The sequence below is a fragment of the Anomaloglossus baeobatrachus genome, chromosome 5 (genome assembly GCF_048569485.1).
Source record: "Anomaloglossus baeobatrachus isolate aAnoBae1 chromosome 5, aAnoBae1.hap1, whole genome shotgun sequence".
NCBI lineage: Eukaryota > Metazoa > Chordata > Amphibia > Anura > Aromobatidae > Anomaloglossus > Anomaloglossus baeobatrachus.
Window position 1 is genome coordinate 191962169 of NC_134357.1, and position 13074 is coordinate 191975242.

Genomic DNA, 13074 nt, shown 5'->3' on the forward strand with positions numbered 1-13074 from the left:
GCTGGTGTACAAGCTGGTCACATCCATGGTGACCAGGAGATCGTTATTGGTGATTCGGTTGATACTGGATATGGTTTCCAGAAAGTGAGTGGTGTCCTTGAGGTAAGAGGGGATTTTCGGGATAAGCGGTGTGAGTATTTTTTCCAGGGTACGGGCAAGTGGAGACAAAATGGAATCAGTGGAGGCGACGATTGGACGGCCGGGGGGGGAGGTGATATTTTTATGTATTTTGGGGAGAGTGTAAAATACGGGTGTGATGGGATGGTTGTTGATGAGGAAACTGGAGAGTTTGCTATCAATCGTGGCGTTGCTGGTGTAGAGGTCGACCAAATTTTTGATGGTAGAGCGGATGGTTGCAGTGGGGTCCCGTGGAATAGGGGTATAGGTTGTGAGGTCACTGAGTTGGCTCTTAATTTCAGATACGTAATAAGATTTATCAAGGACCACGATGGCACCCCCTTTGTCGGCAGGTTTTATAACCAGCTGAGGATTGTTTTTAAGTGCGAGGAGGGCCTTAGATTCCTCATTTGTCATGTTATGACGGAGGTGTAGCTGTCCATGTCCTATGTTGGTTTTAATCTTATCAATGTCACGTGTGACTAGTGATATGTACGTCTCTACTGGATGGTAGCGCCTGGGTGGTTGAAAGGTGCTTGGATTGGAGAGGCCTAATTCACGTAATGACAGAGAGGTTGTCGGACAAGAGTCCGATATGGGAACTGCGGAGTTGGAGCCTGGAGCATCATGAGGGGTGGCAAAATGGGCCTTTAGCCGAAGATTCCTGAAGAATCTATTCAGTTCTTGCTCCAGGGTGAAGGTGTTGAGTGGGGGCGTGGGGCAAAAGCTGAGCCCCTTTTGTAGGACCCGGGTTTCTGTGGGTGTAAGGGTGAGCGAGGAGATATTATACACGATATTCTCCCTACCTGGGACTGTGTGTTGATCCTGTGCGGGGGAGCCCTGTTTCTTGCCCCTCCTGGTTTGCCTCTTGTCTGGGGACCGGTACCTAAAAAAGAAGAAGGGTTGGGACCGGAGAAACTCTGGTCGCTGTCCGAGCTGTACGTGCTTGCGTAATTCCCTCGATAGGAGGGCCTTCGTTCCGATGGAAATAAGGAGGTGCGCCATTTGTAAACTCGATTTCTCAAGTAGTCGTCTTGATCTCGAATAAATTTCGAACGTTTTCGGGTTTGTAGAGTCTGTTGGAACTCCGTGATGGACTCTTGGTTCTTAGTTTTCAGGGAGGAGAAGTCGGCAGCAGGGAGAGTCTGGGACAGCTGTTCCTCGATGGTCTTAATGCTAGCATCAACAGTGGCAATCTCTTTCTGCAGGTAACCAAGTGTCAATATGATAATATCGAGAGAATACTTATTGAGGATACCCTCGAATTGATCGCAGTATGCGGGATTATCAGCAAAGAGAGTTGGCCTTAGAGGGACTCTAAGTCCTCTGGGGATGCGTTGAGCCCGGTGATACTCCGCGAGGGTCACTGCGTGGAGTTCAAGGGACGTGTGTCGCTTCAACTCTTTGAGATAATCCCTGGTGCGGAGCTCCTCCGTGGGTACAGTGAGAAAACGATTAGTTGCGGATATCCCAGCCAGGACAGTCGCCGCTTGATCGTTACTGTACGAAAGTGTTGGGAGAGACATTAAGGGTGCTGTGCAGGAGCACCAGCATAAAATAGTAGGCTGAGTTCAGAGTAGAGCTGGGCTCAACTGCGGGTATGAGGGAGGTGCTTAAAGGGAAAATAGTTACAATAGTTAAATTAATCCCAAGCACACAATCAATTGCAACAGGGTAATGCAAAAAGTGATTTTTATTATAAGCAGAAAGAGAATGCCACTACCGAAAAAAGCAAAGACAGAGTCAAGCCAACGTTTCGGCCTTCACAAGGCCTTTATCAAGGACTTGCCTGTAAAGAAATAATAAAGATTATATACACACCAATGAGTGAACATAATGTACATATTTACATATTTACAAAGAGTATATATACAGACATACGTGTATCAAGAAGTGACGGGTATAGACGGATTAGACGTCAAATGGGTAAACCACAGGTAGGGCGTTCTGCTCTCAAAGCACAACTTGCTGGATGGAGAGAGGGATACAACAACAATAAGCACCATGAGAAGAATGGCAAGCAGAACGTACAGTAACGGCAAGTACGCGCTGGTACATAGCTCGATCAAATGGTGATGCCAGCAGGCAGTGAAATCATAAGATGAATACAATCCGTTCAGAACCATCGGAGATGGGTGACATAGTAGACAATGCAGGACATACTGTATTAGCAATACAGATATACGTGTAGCACTTATTACTGGACGGGCAGAACCAGGAGGAGGCAGTGGATTAAACAGTACACTTGCTATGTTAGTGGTCAGGCGCCTAAGAGTAACGCTAAATGTAGCATGTATAAACAATGCTAGCCATTGTCTGTAGATAAGCAGTATACAGTATAACAGCGCAGTAGACAGTATGAGGTTAAAAAACCTACCCAGAGTCAAGGAGGCATAAAAGGTGAGTGGGTGGATGGAGGAAGTGCCTATGGAAAGACAGGATACATTAGTATACATAGCCATACATGTGGAAACCAGGCAGGTAGAGGTGCGCATTATAGATAGTGTATTTACCTTACAGGGCACAAGGGCAGGGGGACAGGGTCCCAGGGGTGCAAGCAGCAGGCGTGTGGCAGTGGGGGTCTGTGCAACGGCAGCTATTTGTAGCCAGGGCATTACTTCCTGGTGTGAGTCATGGGGGCAGGAGCGCAGGTGCCCGTGACGTCAGTGATGACGTGGGCTTACTACTGCGCATGCGTCCGGCGTCAGTGGGGAGCAGGAGAGGTGCTGTTTGCAAGCACCTTAGTGCGCATGCGTGCAGGACGTCACGGAGGGGGCGGCAACCAGGGACAGGATCCCTGTCAGTGTGGGTCACTAGACTCGGCGCGCTTGTGTGCGTCGCGTCACAGGGGGGGCGGGGTAAGGGGAGTAACAGGCTGTGAACGGGGGTATGGGTGTTTATGATGTCACATAGGGGGCCGGATGTGATAGAGAGGTTAAAGTACCTGTATGTGGTTATTGTGCTGGTATGTACCGGCTCATAAGAATCATGGAACCAGGATATGTGTAGTGGGGAAGCACATTATGAATGACTGTGTATATAATGTATGTGTGGTCTATGGGTGTGAAGTCAGTATATAGGATGTAAATCTAAGGCCCTCCTCGCACTTAAAAACAATCCTCAGCTGGTTATAAAACCTGCCGACAAAGGGGGTGCCATCGTGGTCCTTGATAAATCTTATTACGTATCTGAAATTAAGAGCCAACTCAGTGACCTCACAACCTATACCCCTATTCCACGGGACCCCACTGCAACCATCCGCTCTACCATCAAAAATTTGGTCGACCTCTACACCAGCAACGCCACGATTGATAGCAAACTCTCCAGTTTCCTCATCAACAACCATCCCATCACACCCGTATTTTACACTCTCCCCAAAATACATAAAAATATCACCTCCCCCCCCGGCCGTCCAATCGTCGCCTCCACTGATTCCATTTTGTCTCCACTTGCCCGTACCCTGGAAAAAATACTCACACCGCTTATCCCGAAAATCCCCTCTTACCTCAAGGACACCACTCACTTTCTGGAAACCATATCCAGTATCAACCGAATCACCAATAACGATCTCCTGGTCACCATGGATGTGACCAGCTTGTACACCAGCATCGACCATCAAGGAGGTCTCCTGGCGATTGAGTGGTTTCTCAATACACATACCGACTTCGACCATCTGAAAAAGCGATTTTGCCTGGACACCCTCAGGGTGGTCTTGGAAAATAACTTCTTCCTATTTGAAGATACGTTCTACATGCAGCGGAAAGGGACCGCAATGGGTTCGAACGTAGCACCTCCATATGCAAACATATATATGGCTAAATTTGAGGAAGATTTTGTTTATCCACATCCCTCCTTTCTCATCAACATCCCCATTTGGAAACGCTATATAGATGACATATTCTTCATCTGGACCGGTGGTGAAGAAACACTCACTAGTTTCTTCAATGACATCAATACCATCTCTCCCAATATCTCTTTTACCCTCCACTACGATCACGATTCCATCAACTTCCTTGACACCCTTGTCATCCGGGACCCCAACAGTAAACTAGCCACCGACATATACTCAAAACCCACAGATAAAAACAGTCTTCTTCTCTACAGTAGTTGTCACCCGAAACATACCAAGAATTCTCTGCCCATCTCCCAACATTGTAGAGTTGAAAGGATCGTCTCCAATCCCACAACGCGCACACTTAGACATCAAGAAATGAGCAGTAAATTTCAAGCCAGGGACTATCCACACCATATTGCATCCAATACCTCCCCCAGACACAGCCCAGAACCCAACAAAAAACAACGCATACTATTTGTGAATACGTATCACCCTTTCTCCCCTTCATTCAGCCAGGTTATTAAAAAACATTGGCCTATTCTCGGCAGCGCATACCCGGACATTGAGGAATTTCAATCTCCACCTTTGATCTGTCATAAACGTCCTCGCAACATCAGAGACACTTTGGTCCGGGCTGACATAGGTTCATCCCTAAACCGGGACAGACAGAGCTTTTTGGCCACGCCACGTAAGGGCACATTCCCGTGCCTCCATTGTGTACAGTGCTCTAACGTCACCAGAGGGGAGTTTGTTACACACCCCAGAACCGGTAAACGATATCCCATCCGAGGTTTCTATACATGTGACACGAATTTTGTCGTTTACCTAATCAAATGTCCCTGCGGTCTCGGATATGTTGGAGAAACTACCCAACATATCCGAGACCGCATTAGTAAACATAAATCGACTATAAGGTGTGGCCTGACTGTACTCCCCATTCCGGCTCACTTTGCGGCCAGAGGTCACTCAGTCTCCCAATTAAGGTTTCAGATATTAGAACATGTCCCACTACCCAGAAGGGGTGGCAATAGGGTACAAATTCTCCGGGACCGTGAGGCATACTGGATACATACCTTACAAACCCTTGAGCCGTGGGGTATGAATAGAGAGTATGAAACGAATTATTAACCCTGCCTGTGTACCTGAGTAGACCATTGCCATGCATTATGTTTTATGTATTTATTTGATGCTTACATAACCGTTTTCTTAACCTTTCTCTTTCTTTTAGAGATACTGATCACCTGCTCCACCGATCGGATCCCACCCATGCACCCTCTCCACAACTGGCACCTCCTCTTCACCAGGTAGCATCCTTACCCTATCACCATTCCCTCCCTTTCCAATAATTTCTTCCCCCCCCCCCTTCCCCCTCCCCTCCAACACACAACATTATCATACATATACTACTTCTCTCCTTTACACCCAAGTAAACCATTACATTCCTTTCAACCCTCTCTGTATTATCCCACATATATACACTTCTACCACAGTACTTTTTGCCTATTCCATTCATATATCAGCACCACATATCAGCCACATCCCAGCTTATTGTCCATTCCAGCTATATACCAGCGGTATTCGCCAATCTATATCAGCTATACACTAACAGCCTCATATTAGCAATATATAGCTGTATACTCGTCCCATTTATGTTTCCAGTCCCCCTTTATAGTCATATATAACCTTCCCTTTTACATCCTATATACTGACTCCACACCCATAGACCACACATACATTATATACACAGTCATTCATAATGTGCTTCCCCACTACACATATCCTGGTTCCATGATTCTTATGAGCCGGTACATACCAGCACAATAACCACATACAGGTACTTTAACCTCTCTATCACATCCGGCCCCCTATGTGACATCATAAACACCCATACCCCCGTTCACAGCCTGTTACTCCCCTTACCCCGCCCCCCCTGTGACGCGACGCACACAAGCGCGCCGAGTCTAGTGACCCACACTGACAGGGATCCTGTCCCTGGTTGCCGCCCCCTCCGTGACGTCCTGCACGCATGCGCACTAAGGTGCTTGCAAACAGCACCTCTCCTGCTCCCCACTGACGCCGGACGCATGCGCAGTAGTAAGCCCACGTCATCACTGACGTCACGGGCACCTGCGCTCCTGCCCCCATGACTCACACCAGGAAGTAATGCCCTGGCTACAAATAGCTGCCGTTGCACAGACCCCCACTGCCACACGCCTGCTGCTTGCACCCCTGGGACCCTGTCCCCCTGCCCTTGTGCCCTGTAAGGTAAATACACTATCTATAATGCGCACCTCTACCTGCCTGGTTTCCACATGTATGGCTATGTATACTAATGTATCCTGTCTTTCCATAGGCACTTCCTCCATCCACCCACTCACCTTTCATGCCTCCTTGACTCTGGGTAGGTTTTTTAACCTCATACTGTCTACTGCGCTGTTATACTGTATACTGCTTATCTACAGACAATGGCTAGCATTGTTTATACATGCTACATTTAGCGTTACTCTTAGGCGCCTGACCACTAACATAGCAAGTGTACTGTTTAATCCACTGCCTCCTCCTGGTTCTGCCCGTCCAGTAATAAGTGCTACACGTATATCTGTATTGCTAATACAGTATGTCCTGCATTGTCTACTATGTCACCCATCTCCGATGGTTCTGAACGGATTGTATTCATCTTATGATTTCACTGCCTGCTGGCATCACCATTTGATCGAGCTATGTACCAGCGCGTACTTGCCGTTACTGTACGTTCTGCTTGCCATTCTTCTCATGGTGCTTATTGTTGTTGTATCCCTCTCTCCATCCAGCAAGTTGTGCTTTGAGAGCAGAACGCCCTACCTGTGGTTTACCCATTTGACGTCTAATCCGTCTATACCCGTCACTTCTTGATACACGTATGTCTGTATATATACTCTTTGTAAATATGTAAATATGTACATTATGTTCACTCATTGGTGTGTATATAATCTTTATTATTTCTTTACAGGCAAGTCCTTGATAAAGGCCTTGTGAAGGCCGAAACGTTGGCTTGACTCTGTCTTTGCTTTTTTCGGTAGTGGCATTCTCTTTCTGCTTATAATAAAAATCACTTTTTGCATTACCCTGTTGCAATTGATTGTGTGCTTGGGATTAATTTAACTACAGCACCTCTGCATGACACCCTCCTGCTCTGTTTTTAATAAGCTATAATAATAGCAAAAAAATGCTGCCATTTAGTGGCATACAAGAACTGGCTGTTGTATTTCATTATTGTCCCACTGGTGCCAAGCTATTTCTAGCACCTCTGCATGACACCCTCCTGCTCTGTTTTTAATAAGCTATAATGATAGCAAAAAATACTGCAACTTAGTGGCATACAAAAAATGGCTGTAGGACTCCTTTATTGTGCCACTTGTGCCAAGCAATCTCAAGCACCTCTGCATTCTACCCTCATGCACATTTTGCTATGCTAATTTTATAGCAAACTCAGGGAATTCCTTGCTGCATTTGATCATTAGGAGGGATAGAAAGTGAGGCTTCTTTTACTGTCCTGGTACCCACAGAACACGGCCACTGTACCCATCTGTCCACTTTTGCCACGCTATTTAATTTGCCCAAAGAGCTGACTCTTTTTCTGCCATCCTAAAATTGTCTGGAATACTAAGTTAGTGTTCCTTTGCTGCCAAGCAAGGTACAACACATGTGCATTCTACACTCCTTTCCATTTCTGGAATGCAATTATTAACTGCAGGTAGTCCAGCCAATCTGTGACGAAGGTGCAGGCGTGGATATAATGTAGCCTGCATCCAATGATGGTTCTCTCGATGTCTGACAGCTCAACAATACCTTCTGTTTCCACTTCCAAAACAAGTGATGACCTGCCAATCACACTCCCTGTTGCGGGTAAAGGAGTGGAAGTTCAGTGTGAAAAACCATGTGTGACTGCTGTCCCCACAGTCACAGAGGATGAAGAGCACGCAGATGCACTTGATGGGGCAGGCGGTGGTTGCACAGGCACGCTAGGCCGCATTGTAGCACAGTGAAATTCACATTGCGACTTATGCTTCATTTTAAGTCGTGTACAGGGTGGGCTCCCCAGTATGCAGCAAAACCAGGCAACAGGAAAAGGACTCTAGGCAGTTGGGTTGATAAATGATTGTTTAACTTTACCAAAACAAACAATAAGGCGGGCTTTTCACACTACGACATCGCAGGCCGATGCTGCGATGTCGAGTGCGATAGTCCCCGCCCCCGTCGCAGCAGCGATATGTGGTGATAGCTGGCGTAGCGAAAGTTATCGCTACGCCAGCTTCACACACACACTCACCTGCCGTGCGACGTCCCTGTGGCCGGCGACCCGCCTCCTTGTTAAGGGGGCGGGTCGTGCGGCGTCACTGCGACGTCACACGGTAGGCGGCCAATCAGAGCGGAGGGGCGGAGATGAGCAGGATGTAAACATCCTGCCCACCTCCTTCCTTCCGCATATCCTACGGAAGCCGCAGTGAGGCCGGTAGGAGATGTTCCTCGCTCCTGCGACTTCACACACAGCGATGTGTGCTGCCGCAGGAGCGAGGAACAACATCGGACCATTGCGTCAGCGTAATTATGGATTACGCCGACGCTGTACCGATGATACGATTACGACGCTTTTGCGCTCGTTAATCGTATCATCCAGGCTTTACACACTGCGATGTCGCATGCGATGCCGGATGTGCGTCACTTTCAATTTGACCCCACCGACATCGCACCTGCGATGTCGCAGTGTGCAAAGTGCCCCTAAGAACCATGCATACAATTTAAATAATTGAACAATCTATTCTGTTGCCTACTACCTGCTAATCCCTCTGTGTAGCAGTAATTGTGTGTTTGTGCGTGTGTGTGTGTGTGTGTGCGAACACGACTTACCAGTGGCGCATCACAAGAGCTTCCAAGTTATCAACCTAAACATAGACAAAACACATTACCCCCCCTGAATACCCTTGTTAGCTGAAGCCTCACAGATAATGCAGATGATAACAGTGTGAATGCAAACCACACAGCTTTGCAACACAGTCATGGAAATCTTGAAAAGCAACAGTCAATGCAAACATGTGTTGCTGTCCCTCTATGATTTAAACTGTATGTGACAATTTGACAGTGCAGAGGCAGCAAGTCTTATTGTCTATATAGTCGGCCTACCCAGAACAGATATGTGTTTTGCTAATAAAACAAAGTGTTGCGTGCCCGCATTATTGTCTGGGCACAGCCTACCGTACCCGGGTACTGTGATGTCCAGTTGCCAGAAATACAGACTTTACGCTCCTCTCACGGTAAACAGTATAGACAGCACCGTAAGAATGTTGGTCTGTGGCACAGGATGCTGCTCACTGACGTTACAGTGCTCATCATCAAAGTACAACACAACTCCCCTCACAATTGAACGAACTGTTTCCGCGGTGGCTCCTTGCTGTAACACACACCTTTAGCTTTTCCTTCTGTTCATAGACAGCATCTCCAAGTCCACACCCGAAGAGCAATTTTATATTGCTATAGTGACCAAAGGCAGATCCAAAAAAATAGCAGCCCCTTGTGTGTAGTCTGCAACAATGCATGCAATGAACGGCAAATAAGCATATTGCGTTGACAGTTGCTAAAGCTGAGCAATACACCTTCACGCTGTCAATTCATATCCATGTGATACTTCATGGAGGAAGTACTCAAAAGTGTGAGTTTTTGCCTTCTACTTACAGATTGTTGACAAATCTTACATATTCCATGACTTGGGTGATCCTTTGCGATGTCAAAAAATTCACAGGCTAGGAAAGGCTTACAGCCCATGCGACCTGCATAGCCAACACGACTTCTGCTCAGAGTCAAAGTTGTGGTCCAGGATTCAGTTGTTGACGTGCTTCCAGTACTTTGTCTCTGGCCAGGAAGACGCAACGTAACCTTGTCGTCAGTAGCATCCTCCTCCACCTCCTCTGCTGACCTCATCGACTGGCTGACTTTGGTCTGACAGTAAGTGTGGTCTCCAACCTCATCAATAACCCTGTGTGTTTTCATTCCCCTCGTCCTGAGTCCTCCGAGACAACCTCTTCCTGCCCTGACCGAATAGTAAAGTTGTCCTTCCAATCAGGTATCTGTGCTCCTCATCATGTTCCCCATTGTCTCCACCAGGAGGAATTACTTTTTGGAAATGAGGGTGTAGATTAGGCTCAGCACCTTCTTCATCAGGGCCTGGATCCCACTCACAAAGCTTCTGGCCATCTGCGCAGATCATTTCCCCTGTCTCATGGAACTCGCTACCTCAACACGTCAGATTATCTGCTACACCCGCAAGCTTCAAACTGAATCTGAAAACTCATCTGTTCAGAAATTACTATAACCTTCAATGACACCACCACCATACGTACTTGACGCTCAACCTAAACCACTCCTACTGTCTCCTCCCAAAAATCCTTTAGAATGTAATCCCGCAAGGGCAGGGCCCTCTTCCCTCTGTACCAGTCTGTCTATAGTTACTTGTATATGTATTCTGTATGCAACCCCCTTCTCATGTACATCACCATGGAATCAATGGTGCTCTATAAATCAATAATAATAAAAATAATAATAACTTCCTTGTCTGTACTCATTGCAGCTTTGGAGCAGACCTCTGATTCCCAGGCTATAGTGCGACTGAACAGCTATGCAAACTCAACCATCTCTGTCACCCCATACTCAGCAGGGCTGGTGGAAACTTGAGAGCTGTTAGGAAGCAAGTGCGATTGGATTGACACCACAGAGGAATGGAGTATTTGGGATCTTGAAATTGGGGTGGAGGAGAGGCCACTTTATGGAGCACTTCAGATCCATTGAAGCAGCTGCTGTTTTGGCCTCATCTACATTTGTTAGCGATGGTCGTGTCCATGAAAAAAGGGATCATATCAGATTATCCATGGGAAGAAGTACACCTGTTCTTTTGGATGGTATTTGTTGTTACAAAACGGTGACGCCTTAAACACAAGCAGCCTGCTGCAGTTTCAGTTGCGCCCAGGCATCAGCTGCCATTTAGGCCTGTGCCTCGGGTTGTCCAGCTGGCTGCTTTCTCCTCCACGTCTAAGTGTGGAGAGGCAGCTAGTGCGCATGCGTGTGCCGATTTACCCCAGCCGCAGCCTAACTCCAGTGTTTCGCCTAGTGAGTATGCTTAGCCTGACTGTGCCATTCCTGAGGCTAAGTCTTCATTTCGGGCTACAGCGCATGCTCCCACACTTAGTGCGAAAAGCCTCTTTGCACAGGTACTTGCACTCCGTGCCGGGTCTAAGTCCTGTGTTGTGCCTAGACACCATGCTAAAGCTGATAGTCTTTTTTCAGAGACTGTATTTCATGCAACTGACCATGGTCAGGCACTTACTGCATCAGAAACTAGGTCCGGTAATGAACTCTTTGGCCCTGCCCCTGATGTGGGGGGCCCATTTAGACCACAGGGCATCAGGTGTCCTGACGTTGTGGCCAGGCCACTCCCAAATGGCTTGCAGAGGCCCGCCCCAATGACTTGTCACCTCATTATTGATGGTCAGACGATGACTGGTGAGGTGTTTGGGTCATTACAGCCATGAGGTCATCATTGAAGTTGCGGTTCCAAATAGGACGCTAGTTATGCCACTCATGACGTATCACTCTGCTTTTTTCTCCAGGAGGTGCATTGTGGTCCACCCTGGTTTGGGGCAGACCCAGGTTATAAAAGGGGCTGGAGACAGCAAGGAGGTGCGCAGTCTTCTATTATGCTCCGAAAGAGCACACCTCCATGTATTGAACCCATTGCGGCTTTAGGCCAGAGGTAGGCAGGGATAGGGAGTCGATGCAGGCCTCCACCACAGTTGGTAACGCAGAACGGTTAAGACCAGCTCCTGTCCTACAAGTCCTGCTTGTGCAGCCCAGTGGCATTAACAGGCCTGCTGCTGCTGATGCGCCTGCTGTCCACAGCTGTGGCCCCAATGCACACGGTCAGCGTACTGAATGGCCCCTGTGATGTTAACAGGGAGTTCCTGGGCTGGGTGGGCGTGTGGACCCTGTGACGCTAACAGGGCTCCCAGTCTCAAGATCCGAGTGGCGTCTAACTTGGTTCAGGCTACTATTAGTTTCATAGCCACACAGCTCTGTATCCTCCACCGAACCTTCCAGTTGCCAACCTCTCCTTTTCCATCTGGGAGCACGGTGGACACTGACTGCTGATGGGGATATATACCTTTCTCTTTCTTTTCTTATTAATTTTCGTTATATAGCGGTAACATAGTATATACCACCTTATCCAAATCTGCCAGTCCCACCGTAACAGATGGTGTTTCTTCATCAAATGTTACTTTTGCTTAACCACCAAACCCACGGATCAAAACTTTTTTCCCCTTTCCAACACACCTGTTCCCCTTTCCACCAGCATCTGTCCTTTTTCAACTCATTTTGTATATGACCAAAAGTGCAACTCTGCAGGGACACCGTACTCAATGCCATCTCAGCAAAGCAGCCAGGCCTCGGTCCCTCAGATGTGGACAAGTAAAAGACCATTTCCTCCTATCCATGACAAAGCGTTGAGATTCACTCTGTGCAGAACTGGTGTTTAGTGGAAAAGCAGATCGAAGATTGCGTACCACCTTCTGAAGATACTCCTGTACACGTGCGTCCCTTTCTATGGCAGGAATTATTTCGCCAAATTTTGTCTTGTACCGGGGATCTAACAGTGTGGCAACCCAGTAGTTAGCATTACTTCGAATTCGTACAATCCGGGGGTCATGTTGTAGGTAGTGCAACAAGAAGACGCTCATGTGTCTTGTGCATCCAGGAGGACCAAGTCCTTGGTGTGTTGGTGGCAAAGAGGTGAGAATCGTGCCTCCTTCCTCTGCCCTCTCCCCCCAACCTCGCACAACCGAAATGTGAGCAAGCTCTCACTCATCTGCTGAGTCTTCCATGCCCATCGCAAGTTCGTCCTCCATTTCTTCATGGCTCCTGCACCTTCCTCAACAATTTTTGCTGATACTATGCGCCCTTGTTAATCCCTATCCCCCACCATAACTGCTGCCTAGGTGCCGCTTACCGTATGGATCTTGTAGATCTTATTATCCCTTCTGCATATGACTCCTCCTGTACTTCCTCACCTTCCTCTTGGACCAATACCTGACTCCGAA

The 13074-nt window shown here is 47.6% G+C and overlaps 1 long non-coding RNA gene across 1 annotated transcript; it reads left to right on the forward strand.

The window, feature by feature from the left end:
• Positions 1-5178: 5178 nt before the first annotated feature.
• On the forward strand, positions 5179-6844 carry LOC142309859 (uncharacterized). Its single transcript, XR_012754017.1, has 3 exons — positions 5179-5256; positions 6306-6353; positions 6763-6844. It is a non-coding gene; the product is annotated as an uncharacterized LOC142309859 (long non-coding RNA).
• The last annotated feature ends 6230 nt before the right edge of the window (positions 6845-13074 follow it).